Source organism: Cupressus sempervirens, chromosome 7, assembly GCF_028749045.1.
Source record: "Cupressus sempervirens isolate cs-2001-9-10 chromosome 7, ASM2874904v1, whole genome shotgun sequence".
NCBI lineage: Eukaryota > Viridiplantae > Streptophyta > Pinopsida > Cupressales > Cupressaceae > Cupressus > Cupressus sempervirens.
In genome coordinates, this window is record NC_143124.1 from 370493981 (window position 1) to 370516815 (window position 22835).

At 35.8% G+C, this 22835-nt stretch overlaps 1 protein-coding gene across 1 annotated transcript in view; it reads left to right on the forward strand.

Annotated features, from left to right (window-relative positions):
• LOC149547017 (uncharacterized) overlaps positions 1–22835 on the forward strand; it is a 199928-nt gene that overhangs the window by 140799 nt on the left and 36294 nt on the right. The gene's annotated exons all lie outside the window — the stretch shown is intronic.

The following is a 22835-nucleotide window of genomic DNA, read 5'->3' on the forward strand; positions in this document are numbered from 1 at the left end:
CTATTTTTAATCACAATAATGCATCCTATAGATTTTCTGTGGCACATAGATAGGATAAGATAATGATATTAATGTCCAACAAGAGACCAACAAGGGTCTAAGGCACTGAAAGATACAACAGTGCAGTAAAGTAAAGAAATCAGCAGGAGCACTAAACGGTGACCAGAGAAAGGACTGAGGGTCCTTCTCTCTTCCTTTTGTTTGTCTCTTTCCCCTGTTGACATAAGACAATTTATAGAGCAATCTATCTGACCAACTAGCAGGTTTCAAGTGAAAATGCACTGTAAATGTAAACAGAAATGAAAGCAACATAACACATTCAATGTAAACAACCAATAAGTTTCAATTCCAGATGCACTTGTAATGTAAATGGAAATGAAAGCAACAAAAAAAAATTCAATGTATCAAAGATATGGTGCCAGTAGTTGTTATATCATCTATCACGGAATCTTCTGCCAGGTTTTTGAGTGAAGAGTTGCTTCAAAAGCACAGATGCTGTTCATGTGCTGAAATTCTATTTTTGGCCATGATTATTTATAATGGTGGCTCTTGTTTTGGATGGAGGGTTAGGGTCTATTTTCAAGCTGTTTTTAGTTAGACTCGTTTGTTCTTTTCTTTAGATTACTTTTTGTTTTAAAAGTTTGTCTTAATGCTTTTTGGAAGTTATAAGCTTTTGTGCTTCATCAGGACATTGAAATTTGGAATGCATTAATGATTATTGAAATCGGCATCCTATAAGCTATATATAAGTGATTTGAGCACAAGATATATATATTAAGGAAAATACTGTCAGAGGGGACAGTTCCATTTTATTAAAATGAACAAAATTGACATCAATTTGTACCAGAGAAATATTAGAGTCTTGCAGTGTCAAAGAGTCCGATCCTCATGAACCACGGAGTAATGAACAGGCACTAGAGGTTCAATACCCAACCCATTCACCCATATTGGAGAGCCAAAAACATATTGAAATGATCTTCCAGCTCACAGCACACGTAATCCTAACATGATGCCTGCAGAGAGAAAACAGCTTGTTCTGTGCTAGCAACCCATCAAGACTTTTTTAATGCTGCATCCTTCTGAATGCAGCGAAATAGCCCCTGCCAATCCTCAATGACATCCAATTCGATCTCATCCTGAGGTTGATCAATGACATAGTTCAAAAGCAAATCTGCAGCATTGTCAGGTTCTCGATAGATATGTAAAGAAGTATAGTCATTTTACCAGTTTAAGTACATACAAATCCTATCAATCCGAGAATTAGATTTCCAGATGGGAGCATTTCTATTTGCAATAACATTTATTATGATTGTTGAGTCTCCTTCCACATCAATATAACTAGAGTCTTGTCTACACAGGTTATTCCAGCATGAAGGGCCGATAACTCAACTTAATTATTTGTGCCTTCAGGAACTTTCACTGACACAGCTTGGACTGTGTAAATATGTGTCATTGATGGCAAAAGCAATGGATAAATTATGTTTCTAAATCAAATCTAACAAGATAAGAAAAACATACCTGTTTGAAGTACTGTGTATATATGGTTGTGTCTTTAATGCCGGTGACAGTATATGCACATATGCTAAAGATAGTATGAGAATACGGTGATACACAGTTCGCTACATGCTTCAGAATTGAATCATTTTCATTATAATATGTGGTTAAATGCCAGCTATACAAAAGAGAACTTGGATCAAATTCTTTGTGACAGCATGACACCTAATAAAGACAAAATAATAAAAAGACAACATTTGTCTGCTGCAAAGACTTTTATATTTATCAGAGATTCAAATTCTTGTAAGTACTCAGTGTCAGGTTATCAAGTTCATTTGCTGCATACATAGAACATGATGGAAGTGTGCCAAATTCGGTTGTCTACATAATCTTTAGAAGAGACACATGTTACTATAAGATTGATTCATTATGGCATTATGCGTATAAGTTACAGGATGGCTTCATGACAAAAACAAACAATGGTCAATCATACAATTATCGGTATATAATATTTTATAGACTTGAATATCAAATTAATTATTCATTTCAAATCAAACTGTGGATGCCAGTTCTGGAGGTGTCGATTTATTATTTTCTAAGCATATGTTAATCATGCTCTAACAAGAGTAAGTTCTGGAGGTGTCAGTTCATCATTTCCTAAACATATATTTATCGTACTTGTTGCCCTGATATTTACACTGTTCCAAATTTTAAAATTTCTTTAGTCTAAATTTGCAAAGGAACATCTAAATTCAAGCTTCAAAATGGGCAGGGGTTTATCCAATTTTTGGCAGTCTCATGATTCCAAATCATCCTTTTTGTTGTCAGCTTCGTATTTTATTTCAAATTTCCACCATCGGAGTCCCAAGCCAAAAGTTATGTGATTTTGAAGTTGAGGTGTTATTTTCAAATTTTCTTTGGGTTAGCAAAAATGTTAATGTCTTAACTAAAAGATTAAGACTTTAACTAAAAGAGGTTAATGGTTAAGGGTCAAATTTTCCACCTCCTAGTAAATATTCCCTCGCTCTCCCTAACCTGTCTTTCTCTCCAAAACCACAACTTTTTGAAGTTAAGGTTATGAGGTTGGAGATGGGATTTTGAAGATCACAAATTGAAGTTAATGGTCAAAGTTTTCTCTTGGTCAATGTTCCCTCTCTCCCAAACCTATGCACTCTCTCTCTTTAAAATCACAACTTTTTGAAAGGTTAAGAAGTTTGAATTGGGATTTGAGCTTTGTCTAAAATGCATGCCCTAGTCCTAAATCGTACTTTCCAGAAACCCAAACCACAACAATAAATAACTACCATACAAAGTTCATGAAAAGATCAAGGCGGTGGTGAGAATACAGATTACGAGAACTTCTTCAATCTCCCCTTCAACACAGCTAGGCAAAGCATATCCTATGCCACGATTGACTATTCATTGAAATTGAAGATGATAATACAAGTAATAAAGATTATTTTTGGGATCATTTGAAGTTGTTCTATCCAATTGATGGAAAGGGTAGGTGAAGTGGAAAAGTCATTCTATAGCCTTCTTAAAGAGTATTTACTTTTAGAATGTGGTGAGCACAGTCCCAAAGAAGCATTGCGAGGTGCAAACAAAGAAAGATTTGATTAGAATAACGTGAGATGTTCAGAGCATCTAAACATCTACATAGGCATGTGACGTGATATGCTATTACAGAGGAATGGAAAGAACGATAGTTAGAAAAGATGTCAAGGTGTGTCATTCGGGAATAGCTTGAAGGTGTATAATGGAGTTCACGCAAATTTGGAAAACCACACAAGAAGTTCCAACAGCTATAGCGAATGCATGTAATGTGTTTGGCCAAATATCAAATTTGGTAAGGAGATTGTTGGCTTGAAAATGAACATGGCGTAGGACCTCCAAAATGTAGTCAATTGTTTGAATAGAATACCCATCGATGGACTTGTCTTTTTTGGTAATTATCATCAGAACCATACCTCCAAAATGTAGTCAATTGTTTGAATAGAATACCCATTGATGGACTTGTCTTTTCTAGTTATTATCATCAGAACCATATTGATGGACAGGTCTTACAACTAGCAGGGTATAGGTTTCACCAACTGAAAAACTTTCAAAATGGGAAACCTATGATTTGTTTGACAAAATGTCAAGTAATCCCCCATCTTATGGGAGGAAATGATTACAGTACATGTAGGGAAATTGCTTGCATAAAAGTCTTTGGAAAATCGTAGAGAAATTGACAACTCCTCGTTGAATGTGTTGGTTCCTGAAAACGCAAATTGGAAATCCAAGAACTTGCCACTTCTCCAATAGGATTCCGCAATCAATTCTGGCTAAAGAACGAGAATCACCTTGATTCCCCTACACTTTAAACTCCGCTACACCCAGGTGGGTAGACCTTCACCTCAAACACTAACTACTTTGTTCAAGGCTTTTCTATCGCGAATTGAAGCTTTGGAGTTCTCCGGATGGCAAGGTCTTCGAACTTGATTAATGTGGAGTTATGTGATAGTTTGAAATGAATGTTTTGGGATAAGGTTTTAACAATGGATTTGAGGTTTGTAAAAAGGAAGTTATAGATTTTCTAACTTCAAATATAAATCTAACACTTTAATGATAAAAAAGACTAATGCTTTAGCTTATTTGGGCAACAGAGTTAACTACAATGAAGATTATAACGTAGAACTTTATAATGTTCTATGCACACAAACTATAAACAATTTAATAATCAAGACATGATCGATCAAATATATATACGCAATTCTAAACTAGTCCAGATTGCGCTTCAACTCCTAAGGTCGGGGAGACAGATTGGTCACAAATTTGGAAACAATTAAATATTTCACAATATCTATGATGATTGGGTTTAAAATGCCATAAATGGCCTCCTCCACTTATACATAAATTGTTTACATAGTTTTAAAAAAAAAAGATTTTAAAGGACGAATCAATTGTAGTTTAAATCTCCATGCCTTTTAATAAAAAATACTAAGGGCCTTTTATTTTATTATCAAAATAAAATATTTCAGTTCATATTACAAAGTCATTTTAAGCTCCTTATTCCTCTATACAATTCTTCTTATTCTTATAAATACATTTTTTGAATGTATTTTTCGATTATCTCTTGTTACAATGTTTTTTCTTTTCAATACCATCTCCCCTTATTTATACTTATGGAAAAAGAGAGGGTGATTTTTTAAATGAAAAAATACTTCTCTATATAATTAAATTGAAACTCTTATGATTTTAATCTCCCGATTATTATATGACACTTTTAATCATACTTCGATGTCTCTAAATTGAACGCATCCTTTAGAAAATAAACGCTTAATCATTTTTGATTTGTAAACATGGAAGACTTCGATATCAATCATATTCTTGATCAATTATTCCTGACGCCATGGTCATTTTAATAGTTTGAGCCTTTAATTTATTAACACATGCCATACTTTATTCCTACGAGGTATATATGATAATTTTTCAATTTCAGTTTGAGTGTCAATAATCTTTGCCACCATCGAGTTTTACTAGTTTTTTCCATGAACTAATATCCATTCGATTGCTCATGAACATTAACCTTCTCATATTTATTTGTTAGGTATCTTGTATATGATAATTTTTCAATTTCAGTTTGAGTGTCAATAATCTTTGCCACCATCGAGTTTTACTAGTTTTTTCCATGAACTAATATCCATTCAATTGCTCATGAACATTAACCTCCTCATATTTATTTGTTAGGTATCTTGCTTGTTTTTATCTAATTTCAACATTCTCTCCTATGCATTCGATACTTTGCATACAATCTCAAACAAATTCCTTTCATTCTCTGTGCAGGTTGGTTTTGACACTAGGCACGTATCTGAGTTTTTATTCTCTTTCGTCAATTGGAGTTGGGTATCGCTAAATGTCATCAAGTTTCATGATATTAATAATATCGATATCTTCTGAGGCCAATGCAATCTTTATGAGCGATGCAGAATGATGATACTGTTTGACATACTGAATGCTTGTTGCTATATTCATCAAGTAGCGATGATGTCATAGTGAGGTTGTAGATTTACTTGCGATGCTCATCCTAATATCAGTGCTAGGTATTGTATTTGTTCAATCAGCAATATTGATTGTTGAAAGTTTGATTTGCACAGAGTAATCCAGCAGTGGATTATCATGAGACTTACGTCATATAGAAGTGTTTGGTCTTGTGCTCAACCTGATTCAGAACATGAAATTGCCATACATCTGATGATGTCAAAGAAAGAGAGTTATATGTGGGGCATCTGCCTTTAATTTTATAACTCGCAGCATTTGCAATCACTTGAACTCTCTTACAGATCAATCATCTATTGCATTGATGATCTCAATGCATGTTTGAATTTGCAATAAAAATGAAATGTTAGTGTATCTATGAAATAGACTCCTGAATGATTAATATGTAATAACCCTAGATGGTTATAGTTCAACAATTTAGCCATACCAAGTGAGACTGAATGGAAACTGATTTCTTTATTTCAATTTCACAATTAGAATGTAACAAGTTTAGAACCTGATTTTGCATTGGCAATACACTATTTCACCACACAGTTATAAATAAACTTTAACTTTGTAACTATTCGTTGACCATCCAAATGCTCAAGTAAATACAACTTCATATGAAAGTCTTGGTATGGTTTTACTTACAGCAGATCACTTATATTCTAAATGCAACACCTTTGTATTTGCAGCAACCCTCTTAAAACTGAATGGCCGCCCTTCACACCATGAGACAATGGATTTAACATGAATCTCTAGACACATAAACAAAACGCAGGTCTGCAAGGAATTAACACAGGGCTGCCAATGAAACCTCAGGGCCAAGGAAAGGGTCAAATCCACCAATCTGCCCGCACATGAATGCTTGCAAGGTGTCGTCCAGCCTCTACAACTCCAAACCAGAACACCAAATTCCTTACAGCTGCTCAATGGGTCCTCCAATACAACCTCAGTAACTCCTTAATGTGAAACACAACTCCCAAAAACAGATCAGAATTGATGAAAAGGTTCACAATCGATTTGTCCTCTAGGTTGAAAACACTAACTCCAGATTGCAGCTCTTCTTAGACACAGGTATCACAGTAGAAGAGGAAAGGGCAAATTATTTACCTCAGCATAATTTGCGCACACCAACTCAGAATTCTCAGAAATATAATTCCAATCTACCAGGCACAGATAATCACAGATAGGAAATTTAACCCATGAAACCACTATACATCAGTAGTGACTTCAAACGAATCTTTAGAAACTTAGAAAAAGCGACAAAGGAAACAAAAGTAAATAAATATCCAAGCATGCTTTTCCCAATGAAATGAGCTTGTATTTATAACCTCCAGATTCTTTTTTGTTGCCAAAATGTAACTTCACTCAAGAAGCTTCACCACACAACATTAATTAAAAGCTTCCATTAGATTCCTTCACTTGACTTGGCTTAACTAATTAATAAATGACACTTTCCAATGATAACTCAACTCTCAACATAAATGAAATTATAAAGTTGAATTATAACTTTATAATAAGCCATTGAATAATTAATAATAATTTGGTCACTACAAATATATTAACTCCCAAAATACTCATCATTTAAATATTTCGTCTGAAATAGGAGTCATACCTATTATTTCTCCATGTGACCAAATACACTTTCCAAAAATAGAAAGGGTCCATTGCGATCAACACCGACTTACCACAAATAGTAAGTACACAAACTAAGCCCAAATGGAGTCCGATCTGAGGCAAACGAAGACCAACCTGTAGCTTACTGAGATGTGGAGAAGATAAGATCCTCCCAAGCCAAGCCACTGCCACAGAAGACTCTCTATCCACAATAATTAGCCTACGAGGATCAAAATAATAGGCCAATCCCTGAAACTCTGATGCCGGCAAAAATGGGGACATTTACATAATAATTGTTTTGTGTAATTTCATCTCTATATCCATACGATAATCTCTTTTGGCAATTGAAGTGAATATGATTGACTTGAAAGAGAAAGTGAATCTAGATGTGGCTTTCTTTGCTAGCATCTGTGCCCAAACTTGTATTCCGTGGTATCCTAGTGAGATCCTTAATTGATTCAGAGTCAGAAAAATAATGTTATTACTTGATTTTGTTTCCATTATGCATATAACATCCTTAATGTTTCACAATTAATAAGGTTGGGCATTGTTCTAAAAGTTCATCATGATATGTCAGATATCAAACCACTTTGGATAGTGCTAAAATGCATGCCTATGAAGTAGATTCTTTTTCCATATTCTTCTCATCATGACCTTTTATTATTTTGAAACATATTATTTGAATATAAGTAGTGGGTAAGATCTAAAGATTTTCTCTTTGCCATGGTGCTTGGAACTCTAAAATTTACCAATGTCAAATTTTAAAGTTCTAGCAATGGCTCTTGTTAGGGACATATGCCTCATATGGGCATAATGAGATTCCAGTTATCTTTGGATGAGTAGATCGAGCATCCATGCTTAACATGGTGCAAGGTGAAATTGGGTGGCCCTTGGCCCCCAAAAAGTGAACACCAATCCTTCCTCTATTGAACACCCGATTTTGATCATGTAACACTTCGGATCTTCTGATGATGACATCATTTTATGAACAAGACTCATTGCTTTATTAGCATGGTTTGACTTTTGTTCAGCCTTTGAGAAGTCATTAGGTGCACCATGACATTTGTACAATGAAGGATCCCCATACATTTGATCAGCTATATAAACATCTAGATGAAGGTTTTGAATATCTCCTTGCACACAATCTGCTACATTTCCATACTCTGGATATTGTTTCTCTTCACAAAAAGAATTTGAAGATAACTCACATTTAGGAACTTCCTTCTTATCAAGAATTTGGTCGGATAGGATACTTAGATAATTTTCAAAATCATGCTGATATGATTTCACCTGATCTTTCCTGTGTGACTCCATATCAGCTTCACATGTTTGTAACAACTCGTGCTCATAGGATAGAATAAAAGATGTTTCACCTTTTGAATACATATGAGTTTCATCAACTTCAAAATCATTATTAGACCTGCTATTTTCGTCATGGTGCTGATGGACTTGATTGCATAGAAATTCCTCTTCAAATTATGGATTGAAGAACTTGGAGAACTCAGACATGTCTTTATCTACTTCCTCATCAAACAAGGGATTTGTGAACATAGAAAATTCAGGCATACCTCCATGAGAGCTTCTATCTGAAACATCCTCCTGTTCATATACCATATGCAGTTCTATTTCATCTAGTACCCTTTAAGAATATATTGACTGTCCATAAATTTCTCCTCCATTCAAGTCTGAAACATCATTTGGCTCATATGTTACTTTAGTCCTACATTCATTCTCCTTTGCAACTAGTTAATTATCCATAAGTTTGAGAAAGATAAGAAATTGATGATCATATAAGAGACCTAGTTCTCACATTTTGTCGAGAAGATTAGAGGATGGAGGGAAACATTCCAAAGGTATTTCTTGATAGGCATTAAACATCCTCATAAAGAATTGTACTGTAGATTCTTCTTCTTGCTTTTCTAAGTTAGAAAATGCATCCAAAGGAGATGTATAACTGAGATTTTCATCATCTTCTTCTAATATTTGAAGGAGAAGCTTCAAATTAGGATCATATGGCAAGATTCCCAACTCACGAAATTTTCTTATCAACTCCTTGTGTGGAGGCATGATGTCTGAAGGCACTTCTCGAAAAATATTCACCACCCTTATGAACAAATGTGCTGCGGACTCACCTTCATATCTTTCCAAATTGAAAAATGCATCTAAGGGGTGTATGTGTGCTTCCCCCATGGTGTAACATAGATCCGCTTCATGATCATAGTACATATTCTCCATGTTAGGCAATCAAATCATTTCCTTCTAAGTCTTCTCCCTCAACAGAGTTACCAATTGAAAATTTATTTAAATAGAGCCACCACCTCATTCGAGGAATATGTTTATCTTCTGAATTCTCTCTTGCAACAGAGTACACTTCCAAACAAACTGATACAACTGCTTTCTGATTTTGATCTACAAAATTTGAAACTTCGGGTAACTTCACAATATATTGTGAGCAACTCTCCTAGCCGAGTCGCCAATCTATTGGTTCCAAAAACCGCAGATTAAAAATCCAAGAGCTTGCCACTCCTCCAATAGGATTCTGCAATCAATTCTGGCCAACGAATTAGAATCACCTTGATTCCCTTGCACTTTAGGCTCCGCTACACCCAGGTGGGTGGACCTTCACCTCAAACACTGACTACTTGGTTCAAGGCTTCTCTATAGTGAATTTAAGCTTTGGAGTTCCCCGGATGGCAAGGCCTTTGAACTCGATTAATATGGAGTTATGTGAAAGTTTTGTATAAGGTTTTAACAATGGATTTGAGTTTTGTAAGAAGGAAGTTAGAGATTTCCTGACTTCAAATATAAATCCAATACTTTAATGATAAAAAGACCAATGCTTTAGCTTATTCGAGTAATAGAATCAACTGCAATGAAGATTATAATGTACAACTTTATAATGTTCTCTGAATATAAACTATAAACAATGTAATAATCAAGACGTGGTGGATCAAATATATATTTGCAATTCTAAACTAGTCCAGATTGCACTTTAACTCCTAAGGTCGGCGAGACAGACTGGACACAGATTCAAAAACAATTAAATATTTCACAATATCTATGATGATCGGGTTTAGAATGCCATAGATGATCTCATCCACTTATTTGACATAAATTGTTTACAGAATTTGAAAACAATAATTTTAAAGGACAAATCAACTACAGTTTAAATCTCCATGCCTTTAATAAAAATAGGCACAAGGCCTTTTGTTTTATTATCAAAATAAAATATTTGACTTCATATTACAAAGTCATTTTTAAGCTCCTTATTTCTCCGCACATTTCTGCTTCTTATAAATACATTTTTTGAATGTGTTTTTCGAATATCTCTTGTTACAATGTTTTTTCTTATCAATACCATCTCCCCTTATTTATACTTATGACAAAAGAAAGGGTGACTTTTCAAATGAAAAAATACTTCTCTTCATAATTAAATTGAAACTCTTCAGATTTTAATCTCTTGATTATTATATGAAACTTTTAATCATACTTTGATGTCTCTAAATTGAATGTATCCTTCAGAAAATAAATGCTTAATCATTTTTGACTTGTAAACGTAGAAAACTTTGATATCAATCATATTCTTGATCAATTATTCCTAATGGCATGGTCATTGTTAATAGGTTGAGCCTTTAATTTATTAACGCATGCCATACTTTATTCCTACGAGGTATATATGATAAGTTTTCGATTTCAATTTGAGTGTCAATAATCTCTGCCACCATTGAGTTTTAATATTTTTTGCTGTGAACTAATATCCATTTGATTGCTCATGAACATTAACCTTCTAATATTGATTTGTTAGGTATCTTGCTGGTTTCCATCTAATTTCAACATTCTCCCCTATGCGTTTGATACTTTTCATACAATCTCAAACAAATTCTTTTCATTCTCTGTGCAGGTTCTTTTTGACACTAGGCACATATCTGAGTTTTTATTGACTGTAATAACCCCAATAGGTTATAACTTCTTCAAACACCAAAAATCTTTATACTTCAGTTGTTGACATTTCGTCAAACACTTTGCAAGCAAGCTTTGATACCATTGTAATGACCCTCCTCAAATCTACTCTCAAAAAATGTTGATGAAAGCTCAAGGAATTTCATCAAACAATTCACATGCAAGGGACGTATGACTGATATAGTATTTCAGCTGGCTTTAAATGACTCTTTCTTCAATTTGCATCAATGAGAATCTTGTGCTAGAAGACTTAAGATGGACTACATAATGACCTAACATGAATGTGCAACTTATTTTGACAATATTCAATGCATATATGTGACTGAAACTACTTGCAATATGCAGCTACAACAACTAGTAATTTTGACAAACACTTGGGATGTAAAATTATAACATTATTTATGCCAAAAAGAGAACCTACAGCCAATTGACATTTTGTCAAACAATTGGCATGCAAACTAATAAGTTGATCATGAATGAAATGAATGCCTACAGCCAACTGGCATTTTTACAAACAGTTGGTGTGCAAACTAACTAGCTGATAAATAATGATATTGAATTGCTTAAATGACCAGCAACTATTATCTTCTTAATTTGCAATGAAATTTCTAATACAATGCTCATGAAATATGGCCAAGACTTTTGGCATTTACATGGATTACAAAATGATAATGCTGGTATAATACACACTTGCAGCTGAAACTTATAACACCCTAAAAAACAATACTAATAAAGGAACCTGGTTGTAGATGGCTGTAATAATTTTCTTCAATGCTGCCCCTTCTGCTTTGCTTTTTCGAACTGCTTTTTTCGGTTCCGCTTTTTCGGTTTGCTTTTTCGTATCTGCTTTTTCGGATTTCTTTTTCGTATTTTCTTTTTCAGACTGCTACCCTGTTGAATCTCAAGACCATATCTTTTAATGACGTCAAGATTTCCAGCTTGAAGGGATTTCGTCCTTCAAACTATTGAGACATAATCTCCAGAATATTTTCCAATTTCTTTGATATTTCCAAGCCCACTAAAAAGAAGCTCTTCTCTTTCTTTTATAGTGTTCTCACAAGACCTCAATCCTTCGTTTTCTCAATGTGGGATAAAACATCACTCCCTTTATGTAACTTATGTCTCCAATGTGTTATAAAATAAAGGGGACTCTTTTAATTTAAATATTTCCCACAAACTATAGTCTATGCATTAATAAAGTTAAATATTTAAATTTAACTTTATAAAATAGCTTTATCAATGCATAACAAATCTTATCAATGATAAACAAGTCTTCTTGCCGATTTTAAACAATTACCATCGACAAACCGCTGCCACTGGATGTCCGACCATATCCAAGATGACTTACTATAAATAGTAAGTATGCCCAAAGTTGCTTCAAAACCCTTCAAAAAGACCTGCAACTGAAACTATCTAGGCCAAATGGCCTCTAAGCCCCTTTAATGTCCTGGTTAGCCTACGAGACCGTGGGGAAATAGGCTAACGACAACATCATGCTATGAATGCTAAAAAAGGGACATTACAGTCCGCCCTTCCCAAAATTGCTTGTCCCCAAGCAATGGTCGAACAACAACCCAATCAATCCACCTGGATCCCAAATGTAGTCATGAACTATACTGCTGTCAGTCAACATAGGCTCCTGCAACAACCTCTGAAAATTAACCAAGAGGAATCCATAATCAAATTGGCGAATACAACTCACCCAAACTCCAAAGTCAGGAACCCATGAGAAACAAGCTCTCGAAATATCAGAACCCAAGTAGAGTAGATAACCCAAACTGCCAACATAGTAAATACCATCAACACATCCCACTAGCCTATGTGGAATGTACAATACAATTCTGCAACAACAATGAATACTCCCGCATGAAACTGCACCAAATACAGAGAATCCACATACTGCACACCTACTGCAATTAACACAACTCTGTAGATCACCGGTCACTATCTCATAACCATAACACCCATGCAATGCTGATGGTGAATAGTCATTACACGGTAGATAGCAAAAACGAGAGCCCAGACCAAACCTATCTGCCATCAACTGCTCAACACATGGATCAAAAGCAAACCGATGAACATATCCTATAGTATAATGCCGGTAAAAAGAACCAATCCCAATCAAAGACTCATCCTGCAGACATGATACAACCAACTGTGACTGATCATCAGCTAAGTCAGAGGATGATATAGCCAAGAGTGCAGAATCAACAACAACATCACTAGTCTCTGTGCCCTCCAAGTCAAACATATCACAATGCTCAGCTGCAGCGCCCAACTCAGTTGAACCTGCCTCTAGTGGAAATGGACCAAATATGCCAATACTAGTGTCGTGGACAGATATATCTTCAGCTCCACTACCTCTATCAACCTCGACCATGGACATCTGTGGATCACCAGACACCACGGTCCCTGATTGTACAGAATCTTGTAAAGACTGAAGTCGCTCTAACTCCATGGTCAGCTTAGCCAAATGAAACTGTGACTCCTCGAAAGCCAAATGTGTACTCTCAAGAATCTCAGAAGTCACCTCGAGCTGCTGAGTAAGCTCACTCACCTCATCTTCCTTGGCCAATAATGCATCGTATGCTGTACTCCCCCACTCCATAAGATAATCTCTGTCGGCTACCAACTGCATATAATTCTGTCTCAGAATTCGGATAGCCTCCCATAAAGGGTGGATCTCTGTCAAGGAAAGATAACTGCCTCCCTGCTCATCACTAGCAGGAGAACCCCATCCATAAACGGCTAACAATTGACGAGCAACATCGAAATGCTCGCAAGCGATAGAAATGTCTCGCTCGCAAACTCTCAGCTGATTAGACACGTGATTGTGTTGACTGGTCAAACTCCTATACTCTACCCCTGGTACACTGTCCAAAGGAGTAACCTCAGAATGGCTATCATCTGTAATACTGCCATCCAAATTTTGCAGTGCAACTGCTGAACTTGTATCATCAAACGGAGTGACTGAGGCATCAACATAAACCTCCGTATCAAAGGAAATTGTTGAGGAGACTAAGTCCTCAAAACTATCCACAACATCCCCGTGGGTGTCATCTGTAATAATCAGATCCTGGGACTCTTCTGTAAACTTTGTCATATCTGAGAGATCATCAACCCATTTCAACAAGAATGGTCGACTGGATACATGAACAATGCCCAACAAAAGTGTGTAAAAACTAATTCCAGCATCAAACAAGCTGCAGGCATGGATGAGAACTACATCTGGCAAGCTACTAATCAAGTCCATGATGGTGCAACAGATACTACTACCAAAGAATGATAAATATCTTCGGTCAAAACGATCCCAAGTACTAAGATAAGGATCCCAACATCTAATCCATGAACGGAAACCAACTGGCAATTCAAGTAAACTTCTCACCTGAGTAATGTGAACAATACCAACTAACTTCATGCACCTGTCTACAGTCTCTGAATCCGGAGTGTGAATGCTAGACGTACTCATATCATCATCAATATGTGACTCGACTGTAAAAGGAAACTGAGTCCCTGTTATATGCGCTAACTCCCGAATTGAACTCACCTCAAGACAACGCTCATCCACATGTCTCTCAGAATCCTGGAGAGCCAACTTTATTGCCTCCATGCCTTCCTTGATCTGTTGTAAGTCGTCACAAGAAGAACCTGTTGTGACTCCTTTTTGTCTCTCTTGCAGTTGAATCATCCAAATGTGATTCTCAATCAATCCATGTATCCTATCATGATGAGATAAAGCCGTGACAATATTCTTGTCCCTTGTCTTCAGCTGGCGTGCCAAACCAAGTAAAGAGCTACTAGCCTCTATCTCATGTGAAGAAGCATCCAACTGTGCCTGATACTCACTTTCTGCAAAGTCCTGAATGCTCACTTTCTGATCAATTGTACTATCCTCAAACATGACAGTATCCTCAACTGCTGTAACTTCATCCAGTCTAACTGTACTGGAATCACTATCTGTGTCAATCGCACAATCCGGTGTGCCTGTGATATCACCTTTTGGTTCAACCTGCACAACGTCTGTAACCCTTTCTACCTGTGAAGATGATGTAGATAAACCATTACTTGAAGATATGCTAATGTCTCCCTGTATCGAATCAGCATGTCTGTTAAACTCGTCATACAAGTTTCTACCTGTCATAGGGAAGGTACGATCCTTAGGCCTATCAAAACGTTCAATCGGTCTCTCCTTAAACTCCACATATGAGGTAATGTGTGCATGACCCATAGTGACCATACCATGATGCCACCACTCGTGTGGTAACCCATCCAGGTGAATTGCTGCATACTTAATAGCTTCTTCCTCAAGCATAGGGTTCATTTGAAAGTATGCGTCAAGCCTTTGAACCCAAGCTCTTGCTGTAGACTTCCCCGAGCCATCATAATATGGTAATTGAAGTTTCTCTACTTTCTTCCGTAGCTCATAGCTTTGGTTCCTGTCATGTCCACATGGCATATGCTTCGTCCGCACATCTATATACTCCCTAAGGGTAATTGCAGCTATAAAATCTGGACCTCCGGCTTCCCAATCTCTCCTCAGCTGGTCTTGTATATCAGTGATCTGGGGCTCTGGTACGGGCTGCTCTGGAGCTCTAGGAGGAAATGTTGGAACCATGGGCCTCGAACTCACTGTCCTAGTTTGTTGAGGTGCATGACCGAAATTGTTCTCAATTTGTTCGCCTCCATTATGTGCCCCATCCTGATTATTAACATTCTGATTATTACCATTCTGATTATTTCCTCCAACCACATTAGCATTCGACCCCATTTGACGAGCCATCATCTGCATCATAAGCTCAAATCTTTGACTCTGTTCCTGTGCTCTTTGCTTTGTTGATCGCTGTCCCTGTGCTAAGGTGTCTAATAACTGTAGGAATCTTTCCTTTCCCTGATCTGGACTGGCATTCATTTTGTCAAACATTTTTCTCTCTATCTGGCTATTCCAAATTCCCTATAAGACCTCTACAAGATGGCATAACTTATAGCTCTGATACCACTGTAATAACCCCAATAGGTTATAACTTCTTCAAACACCAAAAATCTTTATACTTCAGTTGTTGACATTTCGTCAAACACTTTGCAAGCAAGCTTTGATACCACTGTAATGACCCTCCTCAAATCTGCTCTCAAAAAATGCTGATGAAAGCTCAAGGAATTTCATCAAACAATTCACATGCAAGGGACGTATGACTGATATAGTATTTCAGTTGGCTTTAAATGACTCTTTCTTCAATTTGCATCAATGAGAATCTTGTGCTAGAAGACTCAAGATGGACTACACAATGACCTAACATGAATGTGCAACTTATTCTGACAATATTCAATGCATATATGTGACTGAAACTACTTGCAATATGCAGCTACAACAACTAGTAATTTTGACAAACACTTGGGATGTAAAATTATAACATTATTTATGCCAAAAAGAGAACCTACAGCCAATTGACATTTTGTCAAACAATTGGCATGCAAACTAATAAGTTGATCATGAATGAAATGAACGCCTACAGCCAACTGGCATTTTTACAAACAGTTGGTGTGCAAACTAACTAGCTGATAAATAATGATATTGAATTGCTTAAATGACACCAGCAACTATTATCTTCTTAATTTGCAATGAAATTTCTAATACAATGCTCATGAAATATGGCTAAGACTTTTGGCATTTACATGGATTACAAAATGATAATGCTGGTATAATACACACTTACAGATGAAACTTATAACACCCTAAAAAAACAATACTAATAAAGGAACCTGGTTGTAGATGGCTGTAATAATTTTCTTCAATGCTGCCCCTTCTGCTTTGCTTTTCCGATTTGCTTTTTCAAACTGCTTTTTCGGACTGCTTTTTCGGCCTGCTTTTTTCGGTTCCGCTTTTTCGGCCTGCTTTTTCAGTTCCTCTTTTTCGGATTGCTTTTTCGTATCTGCTTTTTCAGACTGCTACCCTGTTGAATCTCAAGACCATATCTTTCAATGGCGTCAAGATTTCCAGCTTGAAGGGATTTCATCCTTCAAACTATTGAGACATAATCTCCAGAAAATTTCCCAATTTCTTTGATATTTTCAAGCCCACTAAAAAGAAGCTCTTCCCTTTCTTTTATAGTGTTCTCACAAGAGCTCAATCCTTCGTTTTCTCAATGTGGGGTAAAACATCACTCCCTTTATGTAACTTATGTCTCTAATGTGTTATAAAATAAAGGGGACTCTTTTAATTTAAATATTTCCCACAAACTATAGCCTATGCATTAATAAAGTTAAATATTTAAATTTAACTTTATAAAATAGCTTTATCAATGCATAAAAAATCTTATCAATGATAAACAAGTCTTCTTGCCAATTTTAAACAATTACCATCGACATACCGCTGCCACTGGATGTCCGACCATATCCAAGAGGACTTACTATAAATAGTAAGTATGCCCAAAGTTGCCTCAAAACCCCTCAAAAAGACCTGCAACTGAAACTATCTAGGCCAAATGGCCTCTAAGCCCCTTTAATGTCTTGGTTAGCCTACGAGACCGTGGGGAAATAGGCTAACGACAACATCATGCTATGAATGCTAAAAAAGGGACATTACATTGACTCTTTCGTAAATTTGAGTTGGATATCGCTAAATGTCATCAAGTTTCATGATATTAGTAATATGTTTATCTCCTGAGGCCAATGCAATCTTTAGGAGTGATGCAAAATGTTGATACTATTTGACAAACTGAATACCTGTTGTTATATTCATCTAGTAGAGACAATGTAATAGTGAGGTTGTAGATTTACTTGCGATACTCTTCTTGATACTAGTGCTAGATATTGTATTTGTTCAATTAGCGATATTGATTCTTGAATGTTTAATTTGCACAGAGTAATCCAGTAGTGTATTATCATGAGACTTACGTCATATAGAAATGAGCGGTCCTATGCTTAACCTGATTCACAACATGAAATTGCCATATATCTGATGACGCCACAGAAAGATAAAGTTATATATGGGGCATTTTTCTTTATAACTCACAACATTTGAAATCACTTGAACTCTTTTATAGATCAATCATCTATTGTATTGATGATCTCAATACATGTTTGAATTTGTAATTACAATGGAATTTTAGTCTATTTGTCAAATAGACTCTTGAATGATTAATAATTGTTGTGTGTAATTTCATCTCTATATCCAAATGATAAACTCTTTTGGCAATTGAAGTGAATATGATTGACTTGAAAGAGGAAGTGAATCTGAATGTGGCTTTCTTTGCTAGCATCTATCCCAAACTTGTATTCCGTGGTACCCTAGTGAGATCCTTAATTGATTCACAGTCAGAAAAAAAAATGTCATTGCTCAATTTTGTTTCCATTATGCATATAACATCCTTAATGTTTCACAATTAATAAGGTCGAACATTGATCTGAAAGTTCATCATGATATGTTAGATATCAAACCACTCCGGATAGTGCTAAAATGCATGGCTATATGAAACAGATTCATTTTCCATATTCTTCTTATAATGACCTTTTATTATTTTGAAACATATTATTTGAATATAAGTAGTGGGTAAGATCTGTAGATTTTCTCTTTGCCATGGTGCTTGGAACTCTAAAATTTGCCTAAATTAAAAGTTCCATCAGGATGGAATGTCTCTAGTTAAACCAAAATTGAATTACACCAATGAAATCCTCATCCGTGGACTTTTATCCATTTGTGTAAGGAAGATATTGATAAGTTCTGTGTGCAAAGAGACATAAAAGAGCGCATGAATTGTTTGATCGAATGCCTCAAACATATATTTTTGTAGAATTCTATCATTGCAAGGATACTGCTGAATATTATTAAATAGTCGCAAGCTTCCCTATGGACACTCTTGCAGAATGTAGAAATCTAATTGTCACTTGCTTATTATTTTCTTGATACAAAGTCCAAATCGAGAACTTTATTATTAATAAATATGGGCATGAATTAATTGTGAATCAATGTCTTGCAGAGAGTTCGACAACGAACATGATCTATAACCTATTAAAGTTGTAGCCCAAAAATAGAGATAAACAGCAATAAAAGAACATAAGCAACCCAGAAAACACTCGATACATTTATCCTGGGAAAACCTTTCCACTGGAAGGGAAAAACCCAGCCACACCAACAAAAATATTTTTTATTGAATATAAAATATACAAGTACATGGCTTTCCACTTGATTGCTTTACAATATACCAAGCAATCATATAAATAGATTGCATAAGACTCTTCACCTTTCACACGAAGGTCTCTTTGAGTCCTTCACATATGCAACGCTTCACATTTCCATACGTATGCCTCTTCGCATGATGTATGACACGTCTTTTTGCATAATATTAACTTAATTATAATAAAAAATATCTTTTTCAGCTGAAGATGACCATACGGTCATAACAAACATATTTCTATCAGAGATAAAGATCTCTATCGCAGCTACAAACTTCAACACAACCAAGATAACATATAAAGTATACGAAATTTGGGGCTACAGCTTTTGTAGTTAAGCGTTGAACATTAGCCCGTGAACACAAACCAACTAAATAGTGTGGAAGCATTTGCCAGGTCTGCAAACCATTTAATAGTGTGCAATTCAGCAAAATACTTGGCAGCAAAATGCAAATAGAGGGGTCAACACACAACAATGGAGATTAGATTTGGAGTCATCAAATGCCATGCCGAGCAATGAAAGAAACTAGCACATTTATGCCACTTCCCTACAGCACCAAAACATTGGAACTGGTTATGTTTATCAATTATTGAAAACAGAAATGAGTTATTTATCAAATATCATGCTTTGAAAGAGAAATGTGGAGTTCACTGATATGCGCTGACACAATGTATGGAATCATTGGCAAGCATTGGAGTTGTTCGTTAAAAGACTGAACATGGAATCACAGATGTAGTATGGGGGCCATTCTTAAGTGCAGCTTGCTGATTATCATCTCAAGAATGGAATAAAATGAGTCAAATTATAGAATATGCACCTACGGTAAAGTTCAAAATAATCCAGTGAACATAAATGACAGCATAAATTCTCAAGCAAACATGTATGTAGAATGTGGAATCATGGAGGTTTGGGTGTTTATCATGGTACTTGTCATTATTTGGTTTGATGAATCCATTGATTTATAGGGAAGAATCCAATTGATCAAATGATACCTTTCCACATGATAAAGATCCTTCCCTTAGTTATTGGATGCATGAAAGTCACTTTTCCTGCAAATAATGGTGGATTTTTATTTATATATGTCAAGGATGGAGGGTGGTACTTGGTACCATGATTTGATTGAATGAGAAAAGAGTTAGATGATGGCAATAAAGAAGCATTGGAAGAATCAATCTTAGACATGTTGAAGAAAGTTAAAGACTTCACAAGGAGTTTCATTCATATGCAGACATGGCATTAAAAATAACAATTGGAGCTAAGCAAAATGGATGAGATAAGATTTTTGTAAACACTTGGAAAGACTATAAAGGCATGAGAATAAAATGTAGTGTGAACAAACTCAATTGGAATATATTCTCTTGCAGGTTAAGTGCTCATGAACAAATGGCTTACAGATCGACAAAGGAACATAGAGATGACATCAGTGACACCAAAGTCCTGGTCTCATTTTGATGTTATGAACTTCAAATAACTCTTTTGTATAAGTGACTTATGTCACCTCTTGTAATTAAAGTGTCAACTCTAGGACTGATTTTGGGTTTTAGTTGGAATCCTAACTTTTTCTTGGTTAAGGTTAGGTTTTAAAGTTGACATTTGTAAAAAGTTAGCTGCAAAACACATGGCTAATCTCCAAACTCTAACTTTTGAGGTAGTTACGGACCCAAGAAGTCAGTTATGTGAAGAGGCCTATAAATACAAGGCTTATGTAATGTAAAGGCGGGGAAACACTTTTTAGCAAAGAGGAAACTCTGGAGAAGCTCCTAGAGAAAAGTTTCAAGAAATTTTAGTTTCATATGATGTATAAGGCTATTTGAGTTTGTATACTCTCAAGAAGATAATGAAGAATGCATTTTCTTGTATGTCTAAAATGTTCTTCCGAGTTATGATCAGTGATTTATCGCAGGTTAAATTAGTGATTCTTTTATGCATTTATGTGGATCATTTAAATTGGTGCAAAGAAATACATTCATTCGATGGTATCTTGATTTGAATGTACTCATACAACTTATCACTTCTTATGTCGTGATTTGCTATATTGCTTTCACCATCATTAAATTTGGATTCCCAAAACCCTTTGTAAATTGTTGTCTTTTATGAATCTCAGTGAGTAGTCGTATGTCTACTATTGGAGTTCATATTCCTATCTCCTTATAGTTTTGTTTTCTCTCCTTTCGTGCTTTTAGGTGAAAAGTACACAAATCCCAAAATACCCACATTACATGAGGTAGCTGCCCCTATCAAACACAGAGGAAGATTGCAAGTTGATATTGATTAGTTGCAGTCTCTCCAAGTGTTGGCACAATTGTTACCCTTCACAGGTTGAACAGGGTTAGTTTCAGAGATAATTTCACAGTGACAAATCTGTTTACCAACGATACTTTAAGAAAAATCAGTTCTAGAGGTGTCGATTCGTCATTTCCTAAACGTGTTTATCAGGCCTTAACATATGATAGTTATAATAGTTCGTGTTACACATTATATATCTCTCAGTCTACTGAATCATTCGGGATGAGATTGAGAAGAAACATGAAGTAAAAATTAAATTTCCAAGTCAGTGCTGCAATGGTAGAGATGTGTATTGAAGGTGCTCAACAAAAAAAAAAAATTCAAATCATTTTCTGAGATAATTTTGGAGTGCTCAGTGAATAGAAGTAGTGAAAAGATTCAATAGTTATAACAATTCATGTTACACATTAATAATTATATATCTCTCAGTCTGCCGAATCATTTGGGATAAGATTTAGAAGTAACCTGAAGTAAAAGTTAATTTTTCAAGTCAGTGCTGCAATGGTAGAAATGTGTATTGAAGGTGCTCAGCGATAAAAAACAATTCAAATCATTTTCTGAGATAATTTTGGAGTGTGTAGTGAATAGATAAGATAAGATAATAATATTGATGTCCAACAAAAGACCACAAAGGGTCTATGGGACTGAGAGCTACAACCAAGAAGTTGACAACAACAAGAACACCAAACAGTGTTAGAGAAAAGAAAAACAAGAAACAGGAGAAGAGAGAGAAGCCAAGGTGAAGACTGGGAGTCTTTCCTTGGCAAAAAGAAATCAGCCACAAACGGATAAGACTGTGAGTAGATAGGAGCCCTGGACTGTCGCAATGAGCATGTGGAAGAGTGTTGCTGACACAAATAACTGCTGCAGGGCCTGACAGATCTAGAATGGCCAGTAGAACTAGAAGAACTAGACGACCTTTTCACACTCTGTAAAGGAGATAAGGGTGTGAAGAAGGCAGTAATAAGTCGATCAGAGGTATGCCAGTGAGGAAGTAGAGACTACAGAGTACTAGCACAGAGAAAAGTAGCCTCCTGAAGATAAAGAACAAGACATTGCTGGTCATAATAATGGAAAAAGGCTGAGAGAGAACAACAATCACGGAACAAACAATAAAATCTCCCTCTGATCTCATAAAAGATAGGGCACCAAAAGATAAAATGAGTCTTCGTCTCAATCTCATCAAGTGTACATAGCTTACAGATATGTTCCCTTCTATCAATATGATGATCTGTCTGAGCACGAAGAAGGTGAGAACCAACTCTGAATTACCCTAGAGATATACATA